The sequence below is a fragment of the Mauremys mutica genome, chromosome 6 (assembly GCF_020497125.1).
Source record: "Mauremys mutica isolate MM-2020 ecotype Southern chromosome 6, ASM2049712v1, whole genome shotgun sequence".
NCBI classification, from domain to species: domain Eukaryota; kingdom Metazoa; phylum Chordata; order Testudines; family Geoemydidae; genus Mauremys; species Mauremys mutica.
Window position 1 is genome coordinate 126,308,544 of NC_059077.1, and position 26,949 is coordinate 126,335,492.

The window sequence follows — 26,949 nt, forward strand, 5'->3', positions numbered from 1 at the left end:
TGCTTGTTTCCCGGGCCCAGAATCGCCGTTCCACACCATGAACTTGACCCATTGCCACCATGATCTCCACTGCCCGGCGTACCCTGCTTTCTGAGAGGTCTGCGCCACTCTCCTCACCGTGCTGCCGGAGCCTCCTCGCCCGGTTTCTCAGCATCTGACTGTGGAAGAGGTGGACGATAACGTGCGAGGAGTTGACAACGGCCATAAGTGCAGCGATGATCGCAGCGGGCTCCATGCTCGCAGTGCTGTGGCGTCCGCGCTGTAACCGACCAGACAAGGGCGCGAACAGATTTCCCGCCGGCGCTTTCAAGGAAGACAGGGAGGGCGGGATTGACGGTTCAATGACGACACATTTTTTCCCCCAGCATGCATTGGGGGGAAATCCCACAATTCCAATGGGCAGCAGGGAGTGCGGGAACTGTGGGATAGCTTCCCACAGTGCACCGCTTCCAAAGTCGAAGCTGGCCCCGTGAATGTGGACTCAGAAGTTCGAATTTGTGTATTTAGTATGGATACACAAATTCGACTTATTAAGGTCGAATCCACAAATTCGACTTAAGTAGATTCGAAATAGTCCTGTAGTGTAGACAAGCCCTTTGATAAGCTTTATAGCTTGAGCTCCTTATGTCTCTCATTAGTCATGTTTTCCAGACCTCAAATCATTTTTGTGTCTCTTCTCCCTGTGCATGGAACACCCTAATCCATGAGGTCACTCTCCACTTTCAAAGCCCTCGTCAATATAAATTCCACCATGATGCATACAGAAAATTGTCATCTGGCAATGGCTAGGTAGAAAGTGTGCCACTGGGAGTGCTTATATTTATATTAAAAACGGAATGATTCAGAACCATCAAGTAAATAGATCAAGTTAGGCACATATACTAGCTGTTTGTTACCCTTTTCTTGTTGGTTACACTCTCTTGTTGTGTCTTGTCTTGAATTGGGTTGTAAGTCATGGGTCAGATACCAAGTCTTTCAGGTAGTTGTACGACATCTGATACAATGGAACCCCAGTCATCCTAGTCAGCTCTTTCTAGCTTTCCAGCTTTTCTGTGTTTGGGACAAGGACCCTGGAAGGAGGAGAGAGAGCACTTTTCATATACAAATCTTGGCCTGGAGAGAGTTAGAGCTGCAGCTTTAGCATTCCAGTCTGCAAAGAAAGGCACTTCTGCCACCGTGTCCTGGGTGGAAAACAGGGGCAGCTCTAGCTTTTTTGCCACCCCAAGCACAGCAGGAAGGCTGCCTTTGGTGGCACGCCTGTGGGAGATCCCCGGTTCTGTTCCTGGGTGACCTTGGGCAAGTCACTTAGGTCTAGATCCTCAAAGGTATTTAGGGAGTTAGGTCTGGGCCTTAGTCCCTATGGGCCTGTAATGCGGTGGAGGGAGGAGGTACTGGCAAAGCCAGAGAGTGGGGGAACCAGACACATTGGAAAGACTCAGGGAAAAGTGGCAAGGCATAGGACAGTGCAGACCTTGGCTGCTGATCAGAGGGTGCCTGAGCTGGAACTCGGAGTAGAGGGTGGGCCCAGGGTCCCCTACCAGTCAGTGGGGAAGTGGCACAGACCAGGCAGTGGAAAGTAGTTTGCCTGGGACACAGGGCCGGCTCTAACTTTTTTGCTGCCCCAAGCAAAAAAGAAGAGTGCCGCCCCGCCTTACCCCCCCCACGAGCGGCGCACCCCTGAAGCCCCGCCCCCGAATGTCATGCCGCCCGAAGCCCCACCCCGAGCGTTATGCCACCCGAAGCCCCGCCCCCTCATAGCGCTGCGCTGCGCCACACCATGCCACGCCTCTGCCCCCCCTGAGCACCGCGCTACTCTAAGCCCCCGCCCCCCTCTGAGCACCACGCCAAGCCCCCGCCCCCCTGGGTGCCGCACCAAGCTCCCGCTCCCCCGAGCACTGCACCAAGCCCCCGCCTCCCCTCTGAGCGACGCGCCAAGCCCCCGCCCCCTCGAGCGCCCTGCGCCGCCCTGCCCGAAGCCCCACCCCCCCGAACGCCGGGCCACAGAAACAAAAAAAACCCTCCAGCGCTGCCCTGAGGAATCAAAAAAAAAAACCCAACAACTCCCCCCCCCCGAGCACCTCCCTGCCCCAAGGTGCCGCCCCAAGCACGTGCTTGGTCAGCTGGTGCCTGGAGGCGGCCCTGCTGGGATAGTTTGCTCTGAAAGACTTGGATCCCCTGGAAAGGAAGAACGCAAGTGACCTGGCTGGACGGTCAAGTCAGAAGATGCAGCTCTGGGCGTGAGAGGGGCCACAGGGTCAGAGAGAATGGCAGGTGGAGAAATCACCAAAGGCGGGTGCAGCACCTGGAAAGAGCTAATCTCCAAAGTGGCCAGGAGGCGGCGCTCTAGCAGTGAGTGCATCTCTATGACAGGGCCTTGTTTGGAAAAAATGCAGACGATAGCACTTCCCTTCCTTGTAGAGATGCTGGGAGGTTACAGTAAAGAATGCGAGACACTCGGTCACTACAGAAAGGGGGTGCCATACAAAGACAGAGGTTCATGGACACCATGAGAGGCAGTTCCTGTCACAAAGAGCTTACAATCTAAATAGACACAGGGGTTAGGTGTGGGAAAGGAGAGAGACAAAATGATTTACTTGAGGTGACACAGCAGATGGGTGGCAAAACCAAGAACAGAATCCAGGGTTCTTGAGCCCAAGTCTAATGACCCATCCATGGGACTGCCATTGTACAAATGAAATTTGAAGCTGATGGAGTTTTGAAAACTACAATCATGGATAACTTAAAAGTATCAGGCCACCTGCAGGTCACTATACAGCAGCTAATATGGGATACCTCTTTCTCATGCCCGTTAATTGGGATTGAAGGAAATGGGTCTTTGATGACAGGCAGAAACTGACTGAACAAACTCCAATGGAGTGGAACAGTGTGCATCACTTGTTAGGGCCCTGTGAGGAAATGAAATGGAGAAGGAGGGGTTTTTTCAAAAGCATTCAACATTGGCCTAACTCTGTTCCCCCTGAAGTCAGTAGGAGTTTTGGCCTTGACTTCAACGGGAGCAGTATTAGGCCACAGCTGAATGCTGCTGAAAGTCCCACCTGAAATACCACTCTAGTTTTAATGTGCTGAATGGCAATTCCCCTCTACCGTCACAGCACTGAAAGCTGGTGTCTGCTCCTTGGGAAATTTCAGGTTACATTTAAAATCATCCCTTTCCTACATTTTTGATTAAGATGAAAACTCAAATTTGAAACAGTAAGAAAAATAATCTGTGGGTGACTTTAGATTTCAGAGCCACGTAGGGAATGCATTTCCTGCTAACCGTGTTAGCTGTAATTGAAAAATCGATACCTACAGCAAGCAGACACTGGCTAAGTCGCAGCCTGCTTACTTTTATTATTACTAATCTTTGGAGTGGTCTCTCCCGTGCAGAAGAAAATGGCACATTCATTTTAATGTAATTACAGCAACAATGCTTATAACTTTAGTAAGGCTAATCTTGAAAATTAAATCGGGAGGAACATGCTCAATGAAATGAAATGTGATTGATATTAAAGCCACAGAAAGATAGACTCATTCTAGTCACAAGGTCAGGTCAACATACAGCAGTAACATCCATTTTTTAAATGAACGGATCTATGGCTACGTTGCCCCCTGGCAATTTGCCCTAAGGGGTATCATGGAGATGTGCCTCCCCAGAAACAGCATAGGGACCAGGGTCTCATAGAATCATAGAATCTCAGGGTTGGAAGGGACCTCAGGAGGTCATCTAGTCCAATCCCCTGCTCAAAGCAGGACCAATTCCCAACTAAATCATCCCAGCCAGGGCTTTGTCAAGCCTGACCGTAAAAACCTCTAAAGAAGGAGATTCCACCACCTCCCTAGGTAACCCATTCCAGTGCTTCACCACTCTCTGAGTGAAAAAGTTTTTCCTAATACCCAACCTAAACCTCCCCCTCTGCAACTTGAGACCATTACTCCTTGTTCCGTCATCTTCTACCACTGAGAACAGACTAGATCCATCCTCTTTGGAACCCCCTTTCAGGTAGTTGAAAGCAGCTATCAAATCCCCCCTCATTCTTCTCTTCTGACTGTGAACATTCAGTCCTTGCTTTCCTCTTTTTCCATGGGGAAAGTTAGCTGTACCAGCCCTGTTCCTGATGCAGATTGCTTCCCACTCTGCTCTGCCTAAACTGCTCTGGCCAGTACATTATGGGGTGGGGGGAGCAATGTTCCACTCAACCCTGCCTACCCAGCCCCCACCCATCGGCACAAGAAGGGTAGTGGTAGCTCTGGCAGTTGCTTTCTCTCCTGTGTTGTGACCCTCCATGTGCATTCCCAGTGTCTGAGCGTACGAGGGCTCCTGGTGGCAGGTGCACAGTCCGGCTCACACTCAAGCCCTTCGAGAAAAGAGAAGTGAACAGCAGTGATCCTGATTCTCTTCTCACTCCCACCAGCTTTACATCAATGTAATGCCATTGAGTGAAGCGGGGTTATTCCTGATTCCCACCAGTGTGAGTGAGAGGGAACCAGGCCTAAGGAGTGGATGTAGGGATCTTTGTTTGAAATTTCTGTGTCACGGCAGAGTAGATAATGGAGGAGTCAAGGGAACCCATTGATTGGACACGGTCCTGCTGTTGACTCTGGTACCCCTCCATGAGAATACTCAGAGAAAAGACTCAGGATCAGATCCTCAGCCAGTGTAAATTGGCACAGTTTCTTTACAGCTAAGATATGGGAGGCTGGACCTCAGGCTGAAGAGGATCCGAATGGGAGCAGGAAAGAACCCACTGATTGTTCTTCATGTGAAACAAATAATACTGCTAGATTCTCACTGGAACACATCAGGGGAGTCTATGCCAGGCTGAGTATGATGCTTAAAGAAATGGAGGCTAGGTGATCTTCAGTGGGATTCTACCTAACCCACAGAGGAGGAGAATGAAGGTGAGACAAGATTATAATGATCAACAGATGGCTCAGGCAGTGCTGCTAAAAGGAGGGATTTGGGATGTTCGACCACTACGAGGCAGTCATGGAGAAAGGATTGTTCTCCACCTGAGTGGGGAGGGAAATAGATTTCTGGAATGGAGGTTGGCACAACTGATTAAAAGAGCTTTAAACTAGGAATTTAGGGGAGATGATCGGGAGATGCTCATGTAATCTCCACACGTGATTCTAATATCAGGAAAATCAAAAAAGAGCAATGGAGAAAGGAACAGCAGCAGGTAGGAGAATGGACATTAAGAGGAAAGAAAGCGCCAGTACCAATGAAATTAACAGTCAGGTAGGCGATACTGGCAGTAGACTGACTGTATCTCATTGGAGGAGGAACCTGGGCAAAGCCAAGCAGAAACTAATAAGATGTTTGTACACCAATGCAAGGAGCCTGGGTAACAAAATGGAGAACTAGAACTACTGGTGCAGGAAGTGAAACCCGATATTATAGGGATAACAGAAACATGTTTGGGCTAAAATCACTTTGGGGAAGAAAGCTACCAGAGGCTCCCTTAGGATAGTGCTTGGGGTGTGCTACAGACACCCAGGATCTGTTTTGGATATGGTTAGAGACTTCTTTAAAGTTTTTAATGAAAAAATACTGCTGAGAATTATGTGATTATGGGAGACTTCCCAGATATAGATTGGAGGACAAGTATTACTATTAATAGTAGGGCCTTGACTTGCCTGGATGTGATATCTGACAGATTTCTTCGCCAAATAGCCACCAAACCTACAAGAGGTGATGCCATTTTAGATTTGGTATTGGTGAGTAATTAGGACCTCATAGAAGAACTGGTTGTAGAGAATAACCTCAGTTTGAGTGATCAAAGTTAATTCAGTTTAAACTAAATGGAAAGGATAAACAAAAATAGATCTGCAACTAGGGTCTTTGATTTCAAAAGGGCAAACTTAAAAAAAATTAAGGGAATTAGTTAGGGAAGTGGACTGGACTGAAGAACTTAAGGATCTGAATATGGAGGAGGCTGGAATTACTTTAAGTCAAAGTTGTAGAAGCTATCTGAAACCTGCATCCCAAGCCAGAAAAAAATCATAGGGAAGGGTTGCAGACCAAGCTGGATGAGCAAACACCTCAAACAGGTGATTAAGAGAAAGCAGAAAGCCTACATGCAATGGATGATGAGAAGGCTCAGCAAGGAAAGCTACCTCCTGGAGGTCAGAAAATGTAGCCGAAAATTGAGAACTGCCAAAAGCCAAGTAGAGTTGGACCTTGCAAAGAGAATTAAAACCAATAGTAAAAGGTTCTACAGCCATATAAATAAAAAGAAAACAAGGGAAGAAGAAGGGGGACCACTAAGCATGGGGGATAGGGTGGAGATTAAAGATAATCTAGGCCTGGCCCAACATCTAAACAAATATTTTGCATCAGTTTTTGATAAGGATAATGAGGAGTTTAGGGGTACTGGCAGGGTGGCTAATGGCAATGAGGATATGGAAGTAGAAATTACCACAACTAAGGTGGAAGTCAAACTTAAACAGCTAATATGAGCCCCCTGATTTAGTGCCATTAATCTCCATCCAAGAAATATTAAAGGAACTGGCACATGAAATTGCAAGCCTAATAGCAAGGATTTTTAATGAATCCATAAACTCAGGGGTTGTACCGTACGACTGGAGAATTGCTAATATAGTTCCTATTTTTAAGAAAGAGAAAAAGTGATCCAGGAAACTACAGGCCCGTTAGTTTGACCTCACTTGTATGCAAGGTCTTGGAAGAAATTTTGAAAGTAGTTATGGACGTGGCAGTAAATGGTAACTGGCATAAAATACAACATGGTTTTACAAAAATGGTAGCTCATGGCAGACCAACCTTTGAGAAAACTGATTTTTTTAGACAAAGGAAATGAAGTAGATTTAATCATTAAGACATCAGATACAGTTCCACATGGGAAATTATTAGTTAAATTGGAGAAGATGGGGATTAATAACAGAAGTTGCTAGATCGCAGGCCCTGGTTCTCATGGGTGACTTTAATCACCCCAATATCTGCTGGGAGAGCAATACAGCAGTGCACAAACAATCCAGGAAGTTTCTGGAAAGTGTAGGGGACAATTTCCTGGTGCAAGTGCTGGAGGAACCAACTAGGGGAAAAGCACTTCTTGACCTGCTGCTCACAAACAGGGAAGAAATAGTAGAGGAAGCAATAGTGGATGGGAACCTGGGAGGCAGTGACCATGAGATGGTCGAGTTCAGGATCCTGACACAAGGAAGAAAGGAGAGCAGTAGAACAGAGACCCTGGACTTCAGAAAAGCAGACTTCGACTCCCTCAGGGAACTGATGGGCAAGGTCCCCTGGGAGAATATCATGACGGGGAAAGGAGTCGAGGAAAGCTGGCTGTATTTTAAAGAATCCTTATTGAGGTTGCAGGAACAAACCATCCCGATGTGTAGGAAGAAAAGTAAATATGGCAGGCGACCAGCTTGGCTTAACAGTGAAATCCTTGCTCGTCTTAAACACAAAAAAACAGCTTACAAGAAGTGGAAGATTGGACAAATAACCAGGGAGGAGTATAAAAGTATTGCTCAGGCATGCAGGAGTGAAATTAGGAAGGCCAAATCACACTTGGAGTTGCAGCTAGCCAGAGATGTTAGGAGTAACAAGAAGGGTTTCTTTAGGTATGTTAGCAACAAGAAGAAAGTCAAGGAAAGTGTGGGCCCCTTGCTGAATGAGGGAGGGAACCTAGTGACAGAGGATGTGGAGAAAGCTAGTGTACTCAATGCTTTTTTTGCCTCTGTCTTCACCGACAAGGTCAGCTCCCAGACAGCTGCACTCTGCAGCACGGTATGGGGAGGAGGTGACCAGCTCTCTGTGGGGAAAGAAGTAGTTCGGGACTATTTAGAAAAGCTGGACAAGCACAAGTCCATGGGGCCGGATGCGCTGCATCCGAGGGTGCTAAAGGAGTTGGCAGATGTGGTTGCAGAGCCATTGGCCATTATCTCTGAAAAATCATGGCGATCGAGGGAGGTCCCGGATGACTGGAAAAAAGCTAATGTAGTGCCCATCTTTAAAAAAGGGAAGAAGGAAGATCCAGGGAACTACAGGCCAGTCAGTCTCACCTCAGTCCCTGGAAAAATCATGGAACAGGTCCTCAAGGAATCAATTCTGAACCACTTAAAGGAGGGGAAAGTGATCAGGAACAGTCAGCATGGATTCACCAAGGGCAAGTCACGCCTGACTAACCTAATTGCCTTCTATGATGAGATAACCGGCTCTGTGGATGAGGGGAAAGCAGTGGATGTGCTATTTCTGGACTTTAGCAAAGCTTTTGATACAGTCTCCCACAGTATTCTTGCCAGCAAGTTAAAGAAGTATGGGCTGGATGAATGGACGGTAAGGTGGATAGAAAACTGGCTAGATGGTCAGGCTCAATGGGTAGTGATCAATGGTTCCATGTCTAGTTGGCAGCCGGTATCAAGTGGAGTGCCCCAAGGGTCGGTGCTGAGGCCGGTTTTGTTCAATATCTTCATTAATGATCTGGAGGATGGCGTGGACTGCACTCTCAGCAAGTTTGCAGAGGACACTAAACTGGGAGGAGTGGTAGATACGCTGGAGGGTAGGGATAGGATACAGAGGGACCTAGACAAATTAGAGGATTGGGCCAAAAGAAATATGATGAGGTTCAACAAGGACAAGTGCAGAGTCCTGCACTTAGGATGGAAGAATCCCATGCACTGCTACAGACTAGGGACCGAATGGCTGGGCAGCAGTTCTGCAGAAAAGGACCTAGGGGTTACTGTAGACGAAAAGCTGAATATGAGTCAACAGTGTGCCCTTGTTGCCAAGAAGGCTAATGGCATTTTGGGTTGTATAAGTAGGGGCATTTCCAGCAGATCGAGGGATGTGATCATTCCCCTCTATTCAGCACCGGTGAGGCCTCATTTGGAGTACTGTGTCCAGTTTTGGGCCCCACACTACAAGAAGGATGTGGATAAATTGGAGAGAGTCCAGCGAAGGGCAACAAAAATGATTAGGGGGCTGGAGCACATGACTTATGAGGAGAGGCTGAGGGAACTGGGATTGTTTAGTCTGCAGAAGAGAAGAATGAGGGGGGATTTGATAGCTTCTTTCAACTACCTGAAAGGGGGTTCCAAAGAGGATGGATCTAGACTGTTCTCAGTGGTAGAAGATGACAGAACAAGGAGTAATGGTCTCAAGTTGCAGAGGGGGCGGTTTAGGTTGGACATTAGGAAAAACTTTTTCACTAGTAGGGTGGTGAAGAACTGGAATGGTTACCTAGGGAGGTGGTGGAATCTCCTTCCTTAGAGGTTTTTAAGGTCAGGCTTGACAAAGCCCTGGCTGGGATGATTTAGTTGGGTTTGGTCCTGCTTTGAGCAGGGGGTTGGACTAGATGACCTCCTGAGGTCCTTTCCAACCCTGAGATTCTATGATTCTATGAATATGAGAACTGAAAGGTGAATAAGGAAGTGGTTAAAGGGAAGAGTACAATGGGTCAGACTGAAAGGTGAACTGTCAGGCTGGAGGGAGGTTACTAGTGGAGTTCCTCCGGGATCAGTCTTGAGACCAATCTTAACATTTTTATTAATAACCTTGCCACAAAAAGTGGGTGTAAACTAATAAAATTTGCGGGCGACACAAAGTCGGGAGGTATTGCCAATACAGAGGAGGACTGGAATATTATACAAGAAGGTCTGGATAACTTTGTAAACTGGAGTAACAGAAATGGGATGAAATTTAATAGTGCACAGTGCAAGATCATGCATTTAGGGACTAAGAACAAGAATTTTTGCTATAAGCTGGGGATGTATCAGCTGGTAGTGACAGAGCAGAGGAAAGACCTGACTGTATTGGTTGATCACAGGATGACTGAGCCGCCAATATGATGTGGCCATGAAAAAGGCTAATGCAATCTTAGGATGCATCAGGCAAGATATTTCCAGTAGAGACAGGGAAGTGTTAGTACCAGTATACAAGGCACTGGTGAGACCTGATCTGGAATAGTGTGTGAAGTTCTGGGCTCCCTTGTCTAAGAAAGATGAATTCCAACTGAAATGGGTGCAGAGAAAGGCTACTATAATGATGAAAGGAATGGAGAACCTACCTTATGAGAGGAGACTCAGAGTTTGGCTTGTTTAGCCTAACCAATAGAAGGCTGAGAGGAGATATGAGCGCTCTCTATAAATACATCAGCAGGCTAAATACCAGGGAGGGAGAAGAGTTTTTTAAGTTAAGCACCAATGTAGACACAAGAACAAATGGCTATAAACTGGCCATCAAGAAGTTTAGACTTCATATTAGATGACGGTTTCTCATCATCAGAGGAATGAAGTTCGGGAACAGCATCCCAAGGGGAACAGTGGGGGCAAAAAAACCTCGCTAGGTTCAAGCCTGAGCTTGATATGTTTATGGAGCGGACAGTGTGATGAGACTGCCTACAATGGCATGTAGACGATCTGCGACTGCTCGCAGCAAATATTTCCCAATGGTCAATGATGGGACACTAGAAGGGGAGGGCTCTGAGTTACTACAGAGAATTCTTTCCCAGGTGTCTGGGCTGCTGGGTCTAACTGATCACTATATCTGGGGTCAGGAAAGAATTTTCCTCCTGGATCAGATTGGCAGAGACTTGGGGGGTTTTCACCTGCCTCTGCAGCCTGAGGCATGTAGGTTTAAACTTGCTGGTTTAAACTAGTATAAATGGTGGAGTCTGTGTAACTTGAAGTCTTTAAACCATGATTTAAGGACTTCAGTAACTCAGCCAGAGATTAGGGGTCTATTACAGGAGTGGGTGGGTTAGGTTCTGTGGCCTGCAAGGTGCAGGAGGTCAGACTAGATGTTCACGATGGTCCCTTCTAACTGTATAGTCTACGAGTTATGCTGCCTTTCCACCAGCTGTGGATGCAGCCTCTAACTGTTGTGCTGGAATTTTGAACTCATTCTTGGCTCTTACTGACTGGCTTTTGGGGCAGTGCTTTTATTCCAGGTCCTGCATAACTGATCCTGGAACATTCCTGACTGGGCAGCTAGGAAAACTGTTATCCTGAAGGTCTGTCCCCCAAAGCTGTAGGTGAGTATAGAAGTATTTACATTCCTGTGTGGCAGCGTGTTTTAGGGTAGGGCTACACTGCAATTGGAGGTGTGGTGGCATCTTGGGTAGGCGTACCCGCACTAGCTTTAATCTAGCTAGGTAAAATAGCTAAAATAAGTAAAAACATGGCGGCACAGAATCCGACATGGGCTTTCAATGCAACTATGTAACCAAGTTCTGGGAGGGTTTGCAAGCGTGCACTGGAATCCGAGCTGCTGCGTCTTCATTGGTGTTTTTAGATACATTAAAGCTAGCTCAGGTATGTCTCCTGACCTGAAATCACATTTCCGGTTGCAGTGTAGACGTATCCTTAAACGCCAAAAAGCAGGCTAATGGGTGCATTACACCTTCCCCAGAACTCATGCAAAGCACACATTGTATTCAGAGCTAAAAGGATGCAGATTCCAACACCCAGCAGTGCCCTTTTCTAGGCTCCCCTCCCCCAATGCACACTTGTTTTTGGGTTTTCTGTTAACTGGTGAGTCATTTACCAAACAATTGGCTGGATTAAGAAAACTGCTTTGATTGCTTGTGTCCACCAAGATGCTCTCTGGTGACATTCAAGAACAAAAGCACATTGGAGAGGGAGGAATCCCAGAACAGCCCTCAGTGACTCAGCGCAGGCCTTGCATTGAAATCAGAATGTTGCAACAATGTCTAAATTGTGGCTGACATTTGATCGGTGACTCACTGCCAAAACATTTGGAGAGGAAGCATTGATCCCTCTGTCCTGGAAAACTCCTAAAACTTTGCTAAAATGCCTATTTTAATGTAGCCTTAAAAAAAATACAATTGTGATCCTTTTATAACTGCAGCCGGGGATTTCTTGACATCACGAGCTCTACAGTCCAAGCCTGCAGCTCAAATATTTTCCCTTTTCTTGCTTTCTCATTCTTTTCCCTAAGAAAAACAAGGATGCCATGCTCCAGAGCCCATCTCTGCATTGGCTGACAGTGGCGCTGTTGCTCATAAGTATGTTTGTACTTAAATAAATTAGGAACCTGTTAAGGAAATCGAGTTGTCTTTTTTTTTTTAAATGCCACCATTCAAGTCTACATGAAAGATAACGCCTCTTTATGACAGCAACAAAAGAATTACAAGAAGTTTTCAGACAATAAAATAAATACCTTCGTGAGCATTCAATGGCCCTTAAAAATACAATGTAACTTGGAAATTAAAATGCAAACCTGGAACTAGGCAGATACCTTATATGCTGTCCCCATGTGCAAAGGGATATTGTACTCAATGTACAGCAGTGCTAATAAATCAGGAATGGGAATGTCATCATTAGCAATCAGCTTACCAGAACTGAATTACTCCCTCAAAACCCACTATGCAAGAGATAAGGACAATCTGGTCCACAATGGGAAGTAATGGCTGGTGAGGTGGCTGTCAGGGCACCTTCCCCTTTCTCCTCTCAGCAACCTTTTCCTCTCATTACTTAGATGTAAGACCCTCATATAAGGCAGCCACTGGGTAGAGAGAAGTCAGCAGGGCCAGCATTTTCTGCTCCACAGTGGGGCAACAGTGTAGACTCAGGGGAGTGGAGGTCATTATCTGACACATCCCAGTGAGTAAGAGAGACATTTTCTGCATCCCAGTTCAGACCTGTCTGGGGAGCTGGATATTTCTTTTTAGGACAAACAAGTGGAGTTAGGCATGGAGTTGGTGTAGCACAGAAGTTGGAAACTTTCATCACTTACATTTATGTCATAGGAATCGTCTGAGCAGATCAGACCCATGGTCCATCTAGTCAAATATTCTCTCTCCCACAGTGACCTGTGCCAGCTGCTTCAGAGGAACCTGAAAGAAACCATGAAAGGGCAGTTATAGAATAGCTGGTCACTGGGGGAAGTTTCTTCCTAACCCATCAGCCAGAAACTGGCTAGTGCCCTCACGCCTATGAGTTTATATGCCTTATAGACATGATAAATCGACTGCCAAGCGCTCTTCCGTTGACACCGGTACTCCACCAGGGCGATAGGCACAGGCGGGGTCGACGGAGAGAGTGTCAGCCGTCGACTTACCAAAGTGAAGACGCCGCAGTAAGTAGATCTAAATACGTCAACTTCAGCTATGTTATTCATGTAGCTGAAGTTGCATAACTTAGATTGATTCCCCTCCCCGGTGTAGACCAGGCCTAAATGTCCAGTTCTTTTGTGAATCCTGCTATGGTCTTGGCCTGCATGATATCACGGGGCAGTGAGTTTCACTGGTTAATTATGTATTGTGTGAAAAAGGATTAGTTTGTGTCATGTTTTAATTTGCCTTTCAATTTCAGTGGACTGTTCCCTTGTTCTTGTGTGATGAAAATGTAAATCAGGACCTTCTATTCACCTTATCTCTGTGCCAATCATTTTTTTTTACACCTCTGTCATGTCCCTTCTCATTCATTGCCTCTGTAAAGCAACCAGCAGGGCCGGCTCCAGAGCCCAGCGGGGCAAGCACCTGCCTGGGGCGGCCCTTTCCTGGGGGGGCGGCAGGCTGGGCCGGCGGACCTGCCGCAGTCATGCCTGCGGGAGGTCCACCGGAGCCCCGGGAGCAGTGGACCTGCCGCAGGCATGACTGCGGAGGGGGCGCTCGTCCCGCGGCTCCAGTGGACCTCCCGCAGGCATGACTGCGGACGGTTCGCTGGTCCCGCGGCTCAGCTGGACCGCCCGCAGGCATGCCTGCGGCAGCTCAACCGGAGCCGCCGGACCTGCGAACCGCCCGCAGCTGCTGGCGGTCCAGCCGAGCCGCGCGACCAGTGGACCCTCTGCAGTCATGCCCGCGGGAGGTCCGCTGCTCCCGCGGCTCCGGGGCGCCTCCCGGGCATGACTGCTTGGGGCGGCCAAAAACCTAGAGCCGCCCCTGGCAACCAGGTTAAAATTTTAAGTCACCTGGGTGCTTTTGAAGATGTTTCCCTCAGTCCCAGACTTTCCCCAAGCCTCTGACTGTTCTCATCATTTTCTGTATTGTTTAGTTGGTTATACAGGTAAGTCTTAACTTTAGGAGTGTCTTGTGGGCCTCCAAAACCCAGGTAAATTCAGGGGTCCAGGTACATTGGCACCTCAGTCTCAAGGAGCTCCTACGCCACACAGATCGAGAAAGCTCCTGCATTGCTCCTCAGCTCCCTGACAGTGGAGCTGCAGAGCTTAGGAGTCTGGCAGGACCAAAGCCTGGAGCTCCATGGGAGCTGGGCTGCAGACAGTGCATTCCTGAGGGGCATGCCCCACCTTCCATTAAACCAGGGGGTTGGTTTACTGGGATTCAGGGCATTAAAGCTGCATTGGACCAGAGTGAGATGTTGCATCCAAAGAGCTGAGGTCTATAGGGGCATTTTGCCCCCTCCCCTCGTTGAAGGCTGAACGTCCCTTGGAGTTTTGTTTTTCTTTGCAACTGATGCTTCTCTCAGAGCACATTGATAGAGTCATGGCACCTGTAATTAGCAAGACCAGGGGGTTGTTTTCTGGTTTGGAAATGCTACAGAAGAGGTGAAAACTACAAATGAGTTGCTGCTGAACAGCAGCAGTTACGGCAGTAAGACGGGCCACCTGAGCTGGACTAACAGGCCAAGAATGGGGGAGTGATGACCCCCAGGAGGATGGCAAGTCTGTGAGCTGCTCCTCAGGGATACCCCAAACCCTAGCCCTGCAGGTGGTTCTTAACCATGGGTACATGTGCTCCTGGGGGTACCCAGATGTCTTCCAGGGGGTACATCAACTCATCTAGATATTTGCCTAGTTTTACAACAGGATACATAAATGCACTAGCAAAGTCAGTACAAATTAAAATTTCATACAGACAGTGACTCGTTTATACTGCTCTGTATACTATACACTGAAACGTAAGTACAGCATTTATATTACCATTGATTTTATTTTATAATTATATTGTAAAAATGAGTAAATCCGCATTTGTCAGTACTAGTGTGCTGTGACACTTTTGTACTTTTATGTCTGATTTTGTAAGCAAGTAGTTCTTAAGTGCGGTGGAACTTGTGGGGTATGCAAGACAAATCAGGCTCCTAGTTTGGAAAGGTTGAGAGCCATTGGCCTAAAGGCCTTGCCAAGGACGTAGAGGCCAAGTAGAAAATGATCTTTTTTTTGCAAGTAGTGGAGGCATTTGGCTACAGGAGTTGACTTTTGTTGGACAGATGGCTGAGCTGATGTTGCAGCCGCAAAGAGTCGTTTTCACAGTCTTCAATATTGGCCTAGCCCTGCTCACACCGAAATCTATGGTAAAACTCCCCCTGACCTAACTCTGTTCCCTTTGAAGCCAGTGGTAAAGCTCCCAATGGCTTCAGTAGGAGAGGAGTTAGGTCAACAGTGAACACTTTAGAAAATCCCACTCCCTTCTACAGTAACACATTGTAATCACATTTTTAGGTACTGCTGATAAACAAAGGTGCTTTTCACACTGATTGCTCAGTGTCCTTGCACTGCCCCATAAAGTCTAACTTTCTTCTGGCTTTAGCACATTAACTTTTTTAAATCCTTTTTCCTGTTCTGACCCAGCAGATTTCTCTTGCTACTTTTTCTCCATCTACTTTAGTTAGATATAAAATACTATTTTAAAACAAGAATTACATTTAACAGTTTTGTAAACATCTATAAAATGAGTCAGAAATGAGTTCTAGGAATAATTAAAAAACCCAACAGCTTTTAGTTACAAAAAGTTTCATTTTCTATCATGATTTGTATAGTTTCTGTTGAGTTTACAGTGTGTTGATTTAAAAGTCTGGGTATCTATGGGTTATCATTATGCCCCATCGAGCGCATCATCTGAAACTGGGCTGTCCAAAATACCACTGGCTACTATAAGAAAATGTTCTGTAGTCTACATAAAAAACAAATAGGCGTTCTCTATTTTTAGTATTTATGAAGAGTTTAAAAACAAAGTTCTAGCTGGCAGACAGTTTCAGTGATCTGGCATCTCAGTGCAGCCCTGGTATGCATTTCAGACAGAGGTGAAGCATGTGAATAGATCTGGGAGAGATGCAGACACTGTTTGCCAAAGAGAGACATGGCACTCAATCAGCTTAAAAGTACTGTACATTTTATTGGGGAAATTAATAAAACAAATTACACCTCTCTCGTCTTTTAAAAAAGACGGGCTTAATTTAAAAAGTGAGGGCTTCAACTCTTGGCCTGGAAATGTTGCACTGAGTCAGACCCACATTGCAATCAGATGAAGGTCCATGTTGAAGCTGCATATTGTTCCAGTGCAGAATATCAAACTTTTGCCTCACTTGTTAGTCACTATAGGCCCAATCCTGCTTGGGCATATTCAGGGCTATTTCTTGCCTATTCCCCAGCACAGGGCAATTGTACAACACTTCTGAGCCCCGAGCCTGCAGGTGACTGCTTAGATAGGCCCATGCGCCTCCCTGGAAAGTTTTGTCACTTCTAGAATGGACCACTGCAATGCAACCCTCAGCTCCCTTCAGCTGGTGCAGAATTTAACTACCCCCTAGTAATGTGGAGTGTCTCATCATGAGCACCTGACACCAGTGCTCTGGGATCTTCACAGGCTACCTGTGGGTTTCTTGGTGGAGTTTAAGATGCTATAAAGCCTAAATTGGCTTGAGGCCTGCCAGTTTGACAGTCTGCCCCTCTCCCTGTGGCATACTGCTGTTGGAAGGTTGAGTTCTGCCCCCGTTTCAGCTTCCAAGGGGATTTAAGGTATTGCTCCAAGAGAAGGCTGCTCTAATTTATACCAGCTGCCAACAGCCCCAGAAATTGCTAGTCCCTGGGTTACCACGCTGATGGGCACAGGATATGAACACAAATAGAATAAGAAGGCTCTGGGCACACCCTTTTCCTCTACTCATGCTTCTTATGCCAACTGCAGGAAGGGAGGGTGATGTAGGAGCCATTCCACCAATGGTTGCTACCAGAGCATCTCCTATTCTGGAGTGAGCCTTCTGCAGATGGCTGCACCAATGTGAGGGCAGTATGCAAAGCTACCTCAGTGAAGGGGAGACTAACTGAATGTGGTGGATTCCAAATCTCCCACGACAGCCAGCATGGGATGGGGATGCAGGTTGCTTAGGTGCAGTCACACAATTAAGGAAGACCTATGAAGGACCAGACTCTAGGTCTGCAGAACAGGGGTTGGGAACCAGTATTTATAACTATGGGCTCCTAAAATGGACAGGAAGTGCTGTTGCACGTGTGGTAGGATCTCGAGAAAAAGGAAAGAGGAAGGGGGGGCATTCCCTTCACCAATATTTGGAATTGTTCCTACTGGTGTTCCTAAATCTAATATTTGGCTGATATTGCCTGTTGATGGAGTAGCAGGTGATGAGCGATCTCCTAATTGCTAATGACAGTTTAGCAAACTCTTTATTCCCGTTTGCAGCTGTCTAGCCTCATTCAGATTCAGAAATATCTGACATCAGAGCATATTTGGTAGGACTTCAACATCTTTCATGTGCAACCTAATGTGATAAATGAGCTTGTTGAATAAAGGTTAATTGCTACCCATGGAGAACTAAGATATTATATTGACGGAATTATAGGATAGCTTATAAAGGAAGCCTGCAGAAAGCACCATACAGCAGGGCTAAAAATTAAATGACATCCACAGGCTTTACTGTAGGCTATTAATTTGAGACATTTCAGAAATATAAAAGGTGCTAGAGAGTTCTGTTATTTTTGGAACAATCCAAGTACGTGACACAGCTACTCTGACAGTTTTCTCTTGATAGTAAATAAGAAATATTTAGTATTAGAATCACTGTGGTTTAATCTATTGATGCTGTGGCAATATCATGCAGATAACAGACAGCATCTACACCAGCAATAGAGAACTTTATAAGAGCAAGGAAGCATTCCCCTATAGATCTTGGGAAATGCCCTGGTTCCACTTACTAGGAAATGCCCTGGTTCCACTCAAAATAGGTCCCTTTCCCCAACTTAAATGGTGTATCCCAACCTCAGGAGATAATCCAAAGACTTCCTCTGTTCTCATAAAACAATTATCGTGGAATGATTACCCCAAGACACATCTAGGCAGAGACTTGTCCTGATTCATGTTCAGTCTAATTTGTGCAAGGAGATCATAGAATCACAGGAATATTTTCCAGTGACACTGCACTTCTGTTCACCCAACTCCTTGTGAGGCCAGCTAAAGCCACACGCCACTCATGTTAATGTAGATCACTAAGAAAACACATTCATCTCTGGCAAAATCATTCATGCCTGCATTGTGCAGGAGGTCAGACTAGATGATCATAATGGTCCCTTCTGACCTTAAAGTCTATGAGTCTATGTTGTTGTGTTTGAGAAACTTACCCACATGCTTTGTCAGCCATCTGACATGCATTTGATTGGTTTAATGTCAAATATTAACAGCTTTTGGACTTTCCCCCATGTTATCATCAAATGTAGAGAGATCAACATTTAAACGTTCCCACAGTCCTCCGCCCTATCCACCATCAACTAACTCTTGAATGAAAACTGTTTCCCATCTGACTGCATGATTAGGTTTTGTCTAGATTAGGATTTAATGGCGTGAAGTAAAATTGCATTAGCTAACGCAGTCTAATTAGCACCTTCTAAAACTCTAGCCAAGACAAAAAAATTGTACTTTGGAATGTGTTAAACTGCTGGAGTTGAAGCTCAATTTAGCACATTCTAAAGTACATTTGCTTTGTCTTGACTGGAGTTTTAGTAGGTACTAATTAGATTGAGCTACCTTCCATCACACTCTCTAAATCTCAGGGCACGTCTACACTGGCAAAGTTACAGCACCGGCAGTTACAGCGCCGCTCAGAGAGCGCCGAAGGAAACCGCTGTTGTGTGTTCACACTGTCAGCTGCCTGCACAATAGCGTGTTCACACTTGTGGCACTTGCAGCCCTAGTCAGAGCGGTGCATTCTGGGCAGTATCCCACAGAGCACCTCTTTCTCTTTTGCCGCTAAGAGGGGGGGTCACGGGGCATCCTGGGTCCAGTCCCAATGCCCCGTGATGCATTGCTTCACATCCCAGCAATCCCTGTGCTTCCGTCCACATTTGGCACCATCTTTCAACGGTTTGTGTACTGTGCGCCCTGCCTTTTCAGGCTGCAGGAATGGATCCCACACTGCTGACCAGTATGCTGCTCACTCTGACCAACACGTCACGAGTGGCAGTGGAGTTATTCCTTAGGGCCTTGGCTACACTTGTGAGTTGGAGCGCATTAAAGCAGCCCTGGGCACCCTAACTCCTGAGGTGTCCACACTGGCAAGGCACGTAGAGCGCCTGGACTCTGCGGCTGGAGTGTCCCTGGTACTCCACCTTGATGAGAGGTATAACATTTGCTGCACCCCTGCTGGAGTGCCACGGCACCAGTGTGGATGCCCTGGTCTGTCAATGCGCTCTGATCGGCCTCCAGAAGTGTCCCTCAATGCCTGTTCTAGCCACTCTGGTCGTCAGTTTGAACTCTACTGCCCTGCCCTCAGGTGACCAACTGTCAGACCCGCCCTTTAAATTCTCTGGGAATTTTTAAATTCCCCTTCCTGTTTGCTCAGCCAGGTGTGGAGTGCTCTCAGTGCATCTTTCCAGGTGACCATGCCTCCACGCGCCAGGTGATCCCCAGTATGGAGCAATGGCGAGGTGCTGGACCTCATCAGTGTTTGCGGGGAGGAAACTGTCCAGTCCCAGCTGTGCTCCAGCTGTAGGAATTATGATACCTTCGGGCAGAAATCAAGGGACATGATGGAAAGGGGCCATGACCGAGCACACTGCAGTGCAGGGTTAAAGTGAAGGAGCTGTGGAATGCCAACCGCAAAGCCGGCGAGGCAAACAACCGCTCCGGTGCTGCCCCCGCGACCTGCTGTTTCTACAAAGAGCCAGACATAATACTGGGGGGTGATCCCACCTCCACTCTGAGTACCACCATGGACACTTCAGAGCCCAGTTCAACAAGGCAGGAGGAGGAGGAGGAGGAAAGCGGGAGTGAGGGTGCTGAGGAGGAGGGAGACACCCCGGCATCCCTAGATGCATGCAGCCAGGAGCTATTCTCAAGCCAGGAGGAAGGTAGCCAGTCACAGTGGCTGGTGCTTGGGGAAGGACAAACACCAGAGGAGGTGCCTGGTAAGGGGCTTTTATTTTGGAAGGAAGTTGTTCGGTGCGGGCTCTTGGGGCGAGGAGGGTCAGGGCTGCATGAATGCCTAGATGCGGAATAGGGCATTAATGTGCTCTCTCATATCACGGTAATCAGCCTCAGTGATCTCTTCAAAGGTCTCATGCAGAAGCTGGGGTATCTGCTTGTGCAGGTTCCTTGGGAGAGCTACAGTGCTCCTTGTCCCAGTCAGGCTAACATGTCTGCACCACTGTGCTGTGAGGGGCAGAGGGACCATTGCTGCACACAGGCAAGCTGCATATGGGCCAGCGCAGAAGCCCTGATACTGATACCGATCGGTCGCTAACCAGTTCGGAGTGGGAAAGTCGACCATTGTACTTGTGTTGATGGAAGTGTGCAGGGCCATTAATTGCATTCTGCTCCAAAATACCATGACTCTGGGCAACATGCATGACACTGTGGATGACTTTGCACAAATGGGCTTCCCTAACTGCAGAAGGGCAATAGAGGGCACACACATTCCAATTCTGGCACCAGATCACCTAGCCACCGAGTACATTAATCACAAGGGATATTTCTCAATGGTTCTCCAGGTGCTTATGGATCACTGTGGGCGTTTCACAGACATTAACGCAGCCTGGTCTGGAAAGGTGCATGACACAAGCATCTTTCAGAACACTGGCCTGTTCAAGGAGCTGCAAGTGAGGACTTTCTTCCTGGACTAGAAGATCACCGTAGGGGAAGTCAAAATGCCCATTGTGATCCTGGGAGACTGCCTACCCCTTAATGCCGTGGCTTATGAAGCCATACACAGGGCAACTTGACAGTAGCAAGGAGCAGTTCAACAACAGGCTGAGCAGTGCAGAATGAATGTTGAGTTTGCATTTGGCCATTTAAAAGCCTGCTGGCGATGCCTGTATTGGAAGATTGACATGGCCGACGACAATAGTCCTATGCTTATAGCCATGTGCTGTACACGCCATAATATTTGTAAAGGAAAGGGTGAAAACTTCATTGAGGGCTAGACTGCAGAGGCTCAGCGCCTGGAGGCTGAGACTGAACAGCCAGACACCAAGGCTATTAGAGGGGCACAGCGCGGGGCCATAAGGATCAGAAAGCCTCTAATATTTGTTGCTATGCTCAGGATTGTGGTGCTTGTAATGCTAGGAGGTGATTGGTGCATATGATGCAAGAAGGGGCCTTAACATAATTGTATGTCACTTTGCAGGGCTCTTTTTGCTTTCACTTAATAGAATAAAGATTGCTTTCAAACCAACACAATTCTTTTATTAAAAGAGACTCTTCCTGTTGGTATGCATACTTCCACCTTTTCATGTTCTCTGTATGTATAAATATCTCCTGTCTGTGTGTTCCATTCTATGCATCCGAAGAAGTGAGCTGCAGCTCACGAAAGCTCATGCTAAAATAAATTTGTTAGTCTTTAAGGTGCCACAAGTATTCCTGTTCTTTTTGCAGATACAGACTAACACGGCTGCTACTCTGAAATTGGAGAAGAGAATCAAATGAAAAAATTCATCAGCAGGGAGGGGGATGGAGCTGGGGGAAGGGAAGGTCTCAAGAGGAGGAGGGGTCCCGGGATGGCTAAAGATTTGTGTATGTCCAGGGATCATACCCAACTTTCTCCTTTGGAGTACGATGCAGCAGGTGCTGTACTTCAGCAGGGCCAAACTGCAGAGGGATGGGTGTTGAGTGCAGTGGGTAGTGGGAGTCCACACTGCTGGACTGTGAGGAGGGAAGAGTGGAATGCTGAAGGAAGAGTGTGGAGCCAGGAGGTGGATAAGAATGTGTTGGGGGTGGGGGAAAGAGCGCATGGGAAAGAGTTTTGCGACAGCGGCTGCAGGGGAGGGCGGGTGTGGAGCTGCTCGGTTTGAAGAGCTAGTATCGCCTGGAGCGTGTCCGCTCGGTGCTCCATAACATTCAAGAGCCGCTCTGTGGCTTCATTCTGGTGTGCCATGTTCTCCTTTCGGTCCATCTTCTCGCTCTCCCGCCACTCCTTCAAGTCCTGTTTCTTGACGGCGGAGTGCATCATAACCTCATGGGGAAAGTCCTCCTTAGTTCTTCTTGGTCACTTTCTAATTCTGCGCAGCCGTTCTGCTGCCAATAACAAAGTGGGAGGCTGGGCTCCCAAGGTCATCTCTGTGAAGTTTAAATGCAACATTTTACAGAAGCAGGATTGTTTGTAACACAGACAACACTGATTTAGTGCTTTAAAACACAGCCAGTACTCACACACCTGTCACTAACTGGCTGACCCCAGGCAAGTACACATGAGCCATAAGGCCCCCAAAATGGTGAGTAGCTGCAGGGGCAGGGGAAATTAGGCTTCCCAGACCCTGCTGTACACTCGGCACATGGCTCTTGGGGAGAGCCCGCACTGTAGGGGGGGCCTGATAATCATTCCTATCCCCACAGGATGTGATCATTCTGGAAGTTATCTCGCTGCTGAGGGTGAGCAGGGAATCAAGAGAGGGTCTTCTCCAAGCCTGCGGCTTCCACTCCGGCCCCTATGCGGCTATCCTGTGTGCAGCTATGGTCCCTCCTCCCCCGACCCGTGACAGCAAAGCAGCATGGGAAAGTTACCATTAATGAGGCAAGAAACAAAGCAGCTCTACCGAGGAACCTGTGGCAGCGGATTGCCCAGTATCTCCACGAGAGTTTCCTGAAGATCTCTGAGGGAGATTCCTCTGAGGGAGTCAATCAACAGCCTGTTCTGCTGCTCAAACTAGGCATGGGATGGGAGACAAGCCTGCTTTCTGCAACCCTCCTGCCCCCAACAACTCGCTTCAGCAATTCCCAAAATCAGATCCACTTACCAGGGGCCTCCTCCCCTGTTTGCACTTTGCCAGGCTCTGACTGCTGCATGCATCTCTGGCCTTCGAGTCATCCTCTGCCTCTGGGTCCTCCTCCCCCTCTTCATCCAAGATTGCCTCCTCCTGGCTCGGTCCACTCTCAACTGACACACGAGCCAATGAAGTATCCACAGGGGCCTTCACAATGGAGGTGGGGTTGCCACCGAGTATCGGGTCCAGCTCTTTGTAGAACCGGCAGCTCATGGGTGCAACACTGGAGTGGCGGTTTGCCTCTCGCGCCTTGTGGTAGGCGCTCCGCAGCTCCTTCACTTTGACCCTGAACAGCAATGTGTGCTGGTCATGGTCCCTTTCTATCATGCATTGTGAAACCTGTCCATAGGCATCATCATTCCTATGGCTAGAGCACAGCTGGGACTGCACAGCCTCCTCTCCCCAAATGCTGATGAGGTCCAGCAGCTTGACATTGCTCCAAGCGGGGGAGCGTGGGGCAGGCATGGCCACCTGGAAAGATGCGCTGAGGCCACTGCACGTGCCACCGAGCAAACAGGAAGGGGATTTTCAAATTTGCAAAGGAATGTATGGGGTGGGGCTGACGGTTGGTCACCTGAGGGCAGGGCAGTAGAGTTCAAACTGATGGCCAGAGAGGTGAGAACAGGCATTGTGGGACACCTCCTGGAGGCCAATCGCAGTGCTGTAATCACCAGTGGTGTCTACACTGGCACTGCAGTGCCAGGGGTGGCTCTAGGAATTCTGCCGCCCCAAGCAGGGTGGCGCGCCGTGCGGGGCGCTCTGGTGGTCGCCGGTCCCGCGGCTCCAGGGGACCTCTTGCAGACGTGCCTGCGGAGGGGCCGCTGGTCCCGCGGCTCTGGTGGACCTCCCGCAGGCACGCCTGCAGATGCTCCACCGAAGCAGCGGGACCAGCGGCCCCTCCGCAGGCACATCTGCGGAAGGTCCACCGGAGCCGCGGGACCAGCGGACCCTCCGCAGTCATGCCTGCGGGAGGTCCGCTGGAGCCGCCTGCCGCCCTCCCGGCAAATTGCCGCCCCAAGCGCACGCTTGGCACGCTGGGGTCTGGAGCCGGCCCTGTGCAGTGCTGTACCCCCGGCACAGAAAGTGCTACACCTCTCATCGAGGTGGTTTTTTTAGAGCACTGCATCTGTGCAGTTTCTGCGCACTAAGTGGCTTGGCAGTATGTACACCTCAGGAGTTACAGTGCTCAGAGCTGATTCACTGCGCAGAAATTTGCCAGTGTAGACAAGGCCTCAGATTGCTCACAATGGGCCTGATCCTCAGCTACTGTAACTGGGCATGTAACATTGACCTTCCCTGCCCGTATGCTAATTTCTACCAGTTAGGGATAACACATGGCCCATTTGGTCATAACACATCACTAGATTTAATCCAAAAATCATTGAACTAGAACAATAGCTAAACCATGAAACCAAATAGCCAAAGACGATCTGGCTAATGTATTGGAATTTCATACATATCATTAAAGTAAATTATTTCCAAAGGTTCAGAAACTATTTGTGTTTATTCTAAACCAGGAGTTCTCAAACTTCATTGCACCGCGACCTCCTTCTGACAACAAAAACTACTACACAACCCCAGGATGGGGGACTGAAGCCTGAACCCACCCGAGCTCCACCACCCAGGGAGGGCTTCGGCCCCAGGCAAGAGGCCTATAACCTGAGTCCTGCCACCAGGGGTGAAAGTGAGCTGGTATGGGCCAAAGTGGCCGCCGGTACCAGCCCATACCCAGCTGACTTTAAAGTGCCGCAGCAGCAAAGGACCCTGCTTTAATGTTGTTGCCTCTTTTGCCCCCCTCTGCCGCCAACGAGGGGGGTAGGGGGGCAAAGGGAGCAGCTGCCCCAGGGCCGGCAATTTAAAAGGGCCCGACCACAACAGCAGCCAGAGCCCCGGGCCCTTTAAATCACTGCTGGAGCCCCGGGTGGCACGGGCCAGGGAGCATGGAAGGGCTCGCTGGGGGACGCTGACCCCCAACCCTGCCCCTTCTGCCCGAGGCCCTGCCCCTTCCAGGAGCCGGAGCTGGCCCCCGGACCAGTAAGTCTCCAGAGTTACTTTCACCCCTGCCTGCCACCCAGGGCTAAAGTCCTCAGGCTTCAGCTTCGGCCCTCAATGGTGAGGCTTGGGCCCTGGGCAGTGAGGCTCAGGCTTCGGCCCTGCACCCCAGCAAGTCTAAGCCAGCCCTGGACACCCCATTAAAACGAGGTCACGACCAACTTTGTGGTCCCAACCCACATTTGAGAACCACTGGGCACGCATCCTGTATATATTTATGCATATGCTTAATTTTACTCCCTTGAGCAGTCCCAAAATGGAACTAAAATTAATCACGAGCATAAGTGTTTGCAGAACAGCGGCCTACATATCCTAATCATGACGGAGCAATTATACATAGAGTAGAACAGAGATTTAGAGCCAGATCCTCAGCTGGTGTAAATCTGTCATCTTGACGTCAATGGAACTTGGTTGATTTACAGCAGCTGAGGATGCAGGTTTTATTATTCTGGTTGTTGTGAATTAATGTGTGTAAACCCCATTGATAATAATACTGCTATACTCCTTGCACGTCGATGAAAGCCTAGATACCAGAGATTGAATGTTCTGAGAACATAATTAGAGATCACTTAAAATAAAAGACCAAAGAACAAAAGTGATTGTAAAATACAAGAGAGGAAATTAGGAAACACACAGCAGTAAGCAGAGCTGATCTTCTTTCATCTGCACTTACAACTTGTGTTGCAGTTGTCCAAATTTTAGGCCCAGATCCTCAGCTGGTGTAAGTCATCTTACATCAATTTACATGAACTGAGTGTCTGGCCTTTAGCACTGAAAATAGCTCACTAGAAAAGCAGTGGAATATTCCGCACCCCTGCCCCCCAGCCCCAGCCCCCGCCCCCAGCCCCAGCAATAAGAGGTATGGGTTTATCCAAAATGAGATAATTGCAGAGCCTAAACCATAAGATAGAACAAAGGAAAAAACATATGCCAGAGATTTTTCTTCTTCTTCTTCTTCTTCCCCCCTTTCTCTCTCATATCAAGAGGAAACCTTTGCTCTTATTCCTTGATCTTGCTGTGGTAGGAGAAATAAAGGCTGGTCAGCTCAGATCTATTTTTGATACCACTTATAGCTCGGGTGGATTGAAAAAGAGGGGAAGTGCTAGGTGAGTAAAGTGACTGCAGTGAGCTGAAGCAGAGGAGACTTGAGCAGCAGGTTGCAAGATAGCTACATGCAATAAAGCCTCTTTTTCCAATCAGAAACACTGGGCCACAGCTCCAGCGAAGTCCACAGACCTACATGGAATTACAGTAGCTCAGGATCTGTCCCAAGCATTTAAAAAAAAAATGAAACCACTCCCATGCATCACCCTTCTTTGTTTACCAGAAAGATTATTTCAATTATATTTACAGGGTCCGAGACGTCTACTGTTGGCAACCTGCACCGAAGGGGTTCTCTGAGTCACCACTGCAATGCAATCAGCTAGCACCCACCTCTGCATCCCGTGGGATCCCATTTAAGTCACTGGGCCGCTGCATGGGCACTGGAACCATCAGACTGAAGGATCTGGGCTAACTCAGGGGAATGGGTCAGTAGTAATAAGGCCTGTCACGGGAGTTGCCCCTCTCCTTGTAAAAACTGCACAGACTCCCCTGGTTATGCCATCCCTGGGTCTTTTTATTTTGTGTTCCTGCCACCAATCTCACAGCAGTGCCTGTGCAACAGCCTATTTACAATAGTCAACTCGCTTTTGGCCCTCTTACCGGGGCCGGAGGGTAACCGAGGCCTCCCTGTTCTGAGCCTCTGTCTGGCTAGGCTCAGCTAGCCCTGGTGGGTTGGTTGGTTGGTTGGTTGGTTGGTCGGTCAGTCAGTCGGTCGGTCGGTCGGTCCTTCCTTCCTCTCTTCCGCCCTGCACTTCCTTCCTGTGCTGCCTCTTATTAGCCCAGGGCTGATGGGGTAATTGGCTCAGCTGGGCAGCCTGCTTGGGTAGTTACCCCCGTCAGCTTCCTACTGGCGAGCTAATTAA

The 26,949-nt window shown here is 48.2% G+C and overlaps 1 long non-coding RNA gene across 2 annotated transcripts in view; it reads right to left on the minus strand.

The window, feature by feature from the left end:
- Nucleotides 1–815: 815 nt before the first annotated feature.
- The window catches only part of LOC123373186, a 54,629-nt gene continuing 28,495 nt past the window's right edge, over nt 816–26,949 (minus strand). Inside the window, exons 4-5 of one of the 2 annotated variants that reach the window (XR_006580603.1) lie at nt 12,725–12,824; nt 816–1,070 (exon numbers count right to left, since the gene is read on the minus strand). This is a non-coding gene — a long non-coding RNA (uncharacterized LOC123373186). Of the gene's footprint in view, nt 1,071–12,724; nt 12,825–26,595; nt 26,942–26,949 lie in introns of those variants that run through there. The other variant, XR_006580604.1, reaches the window with a different exon arrangement.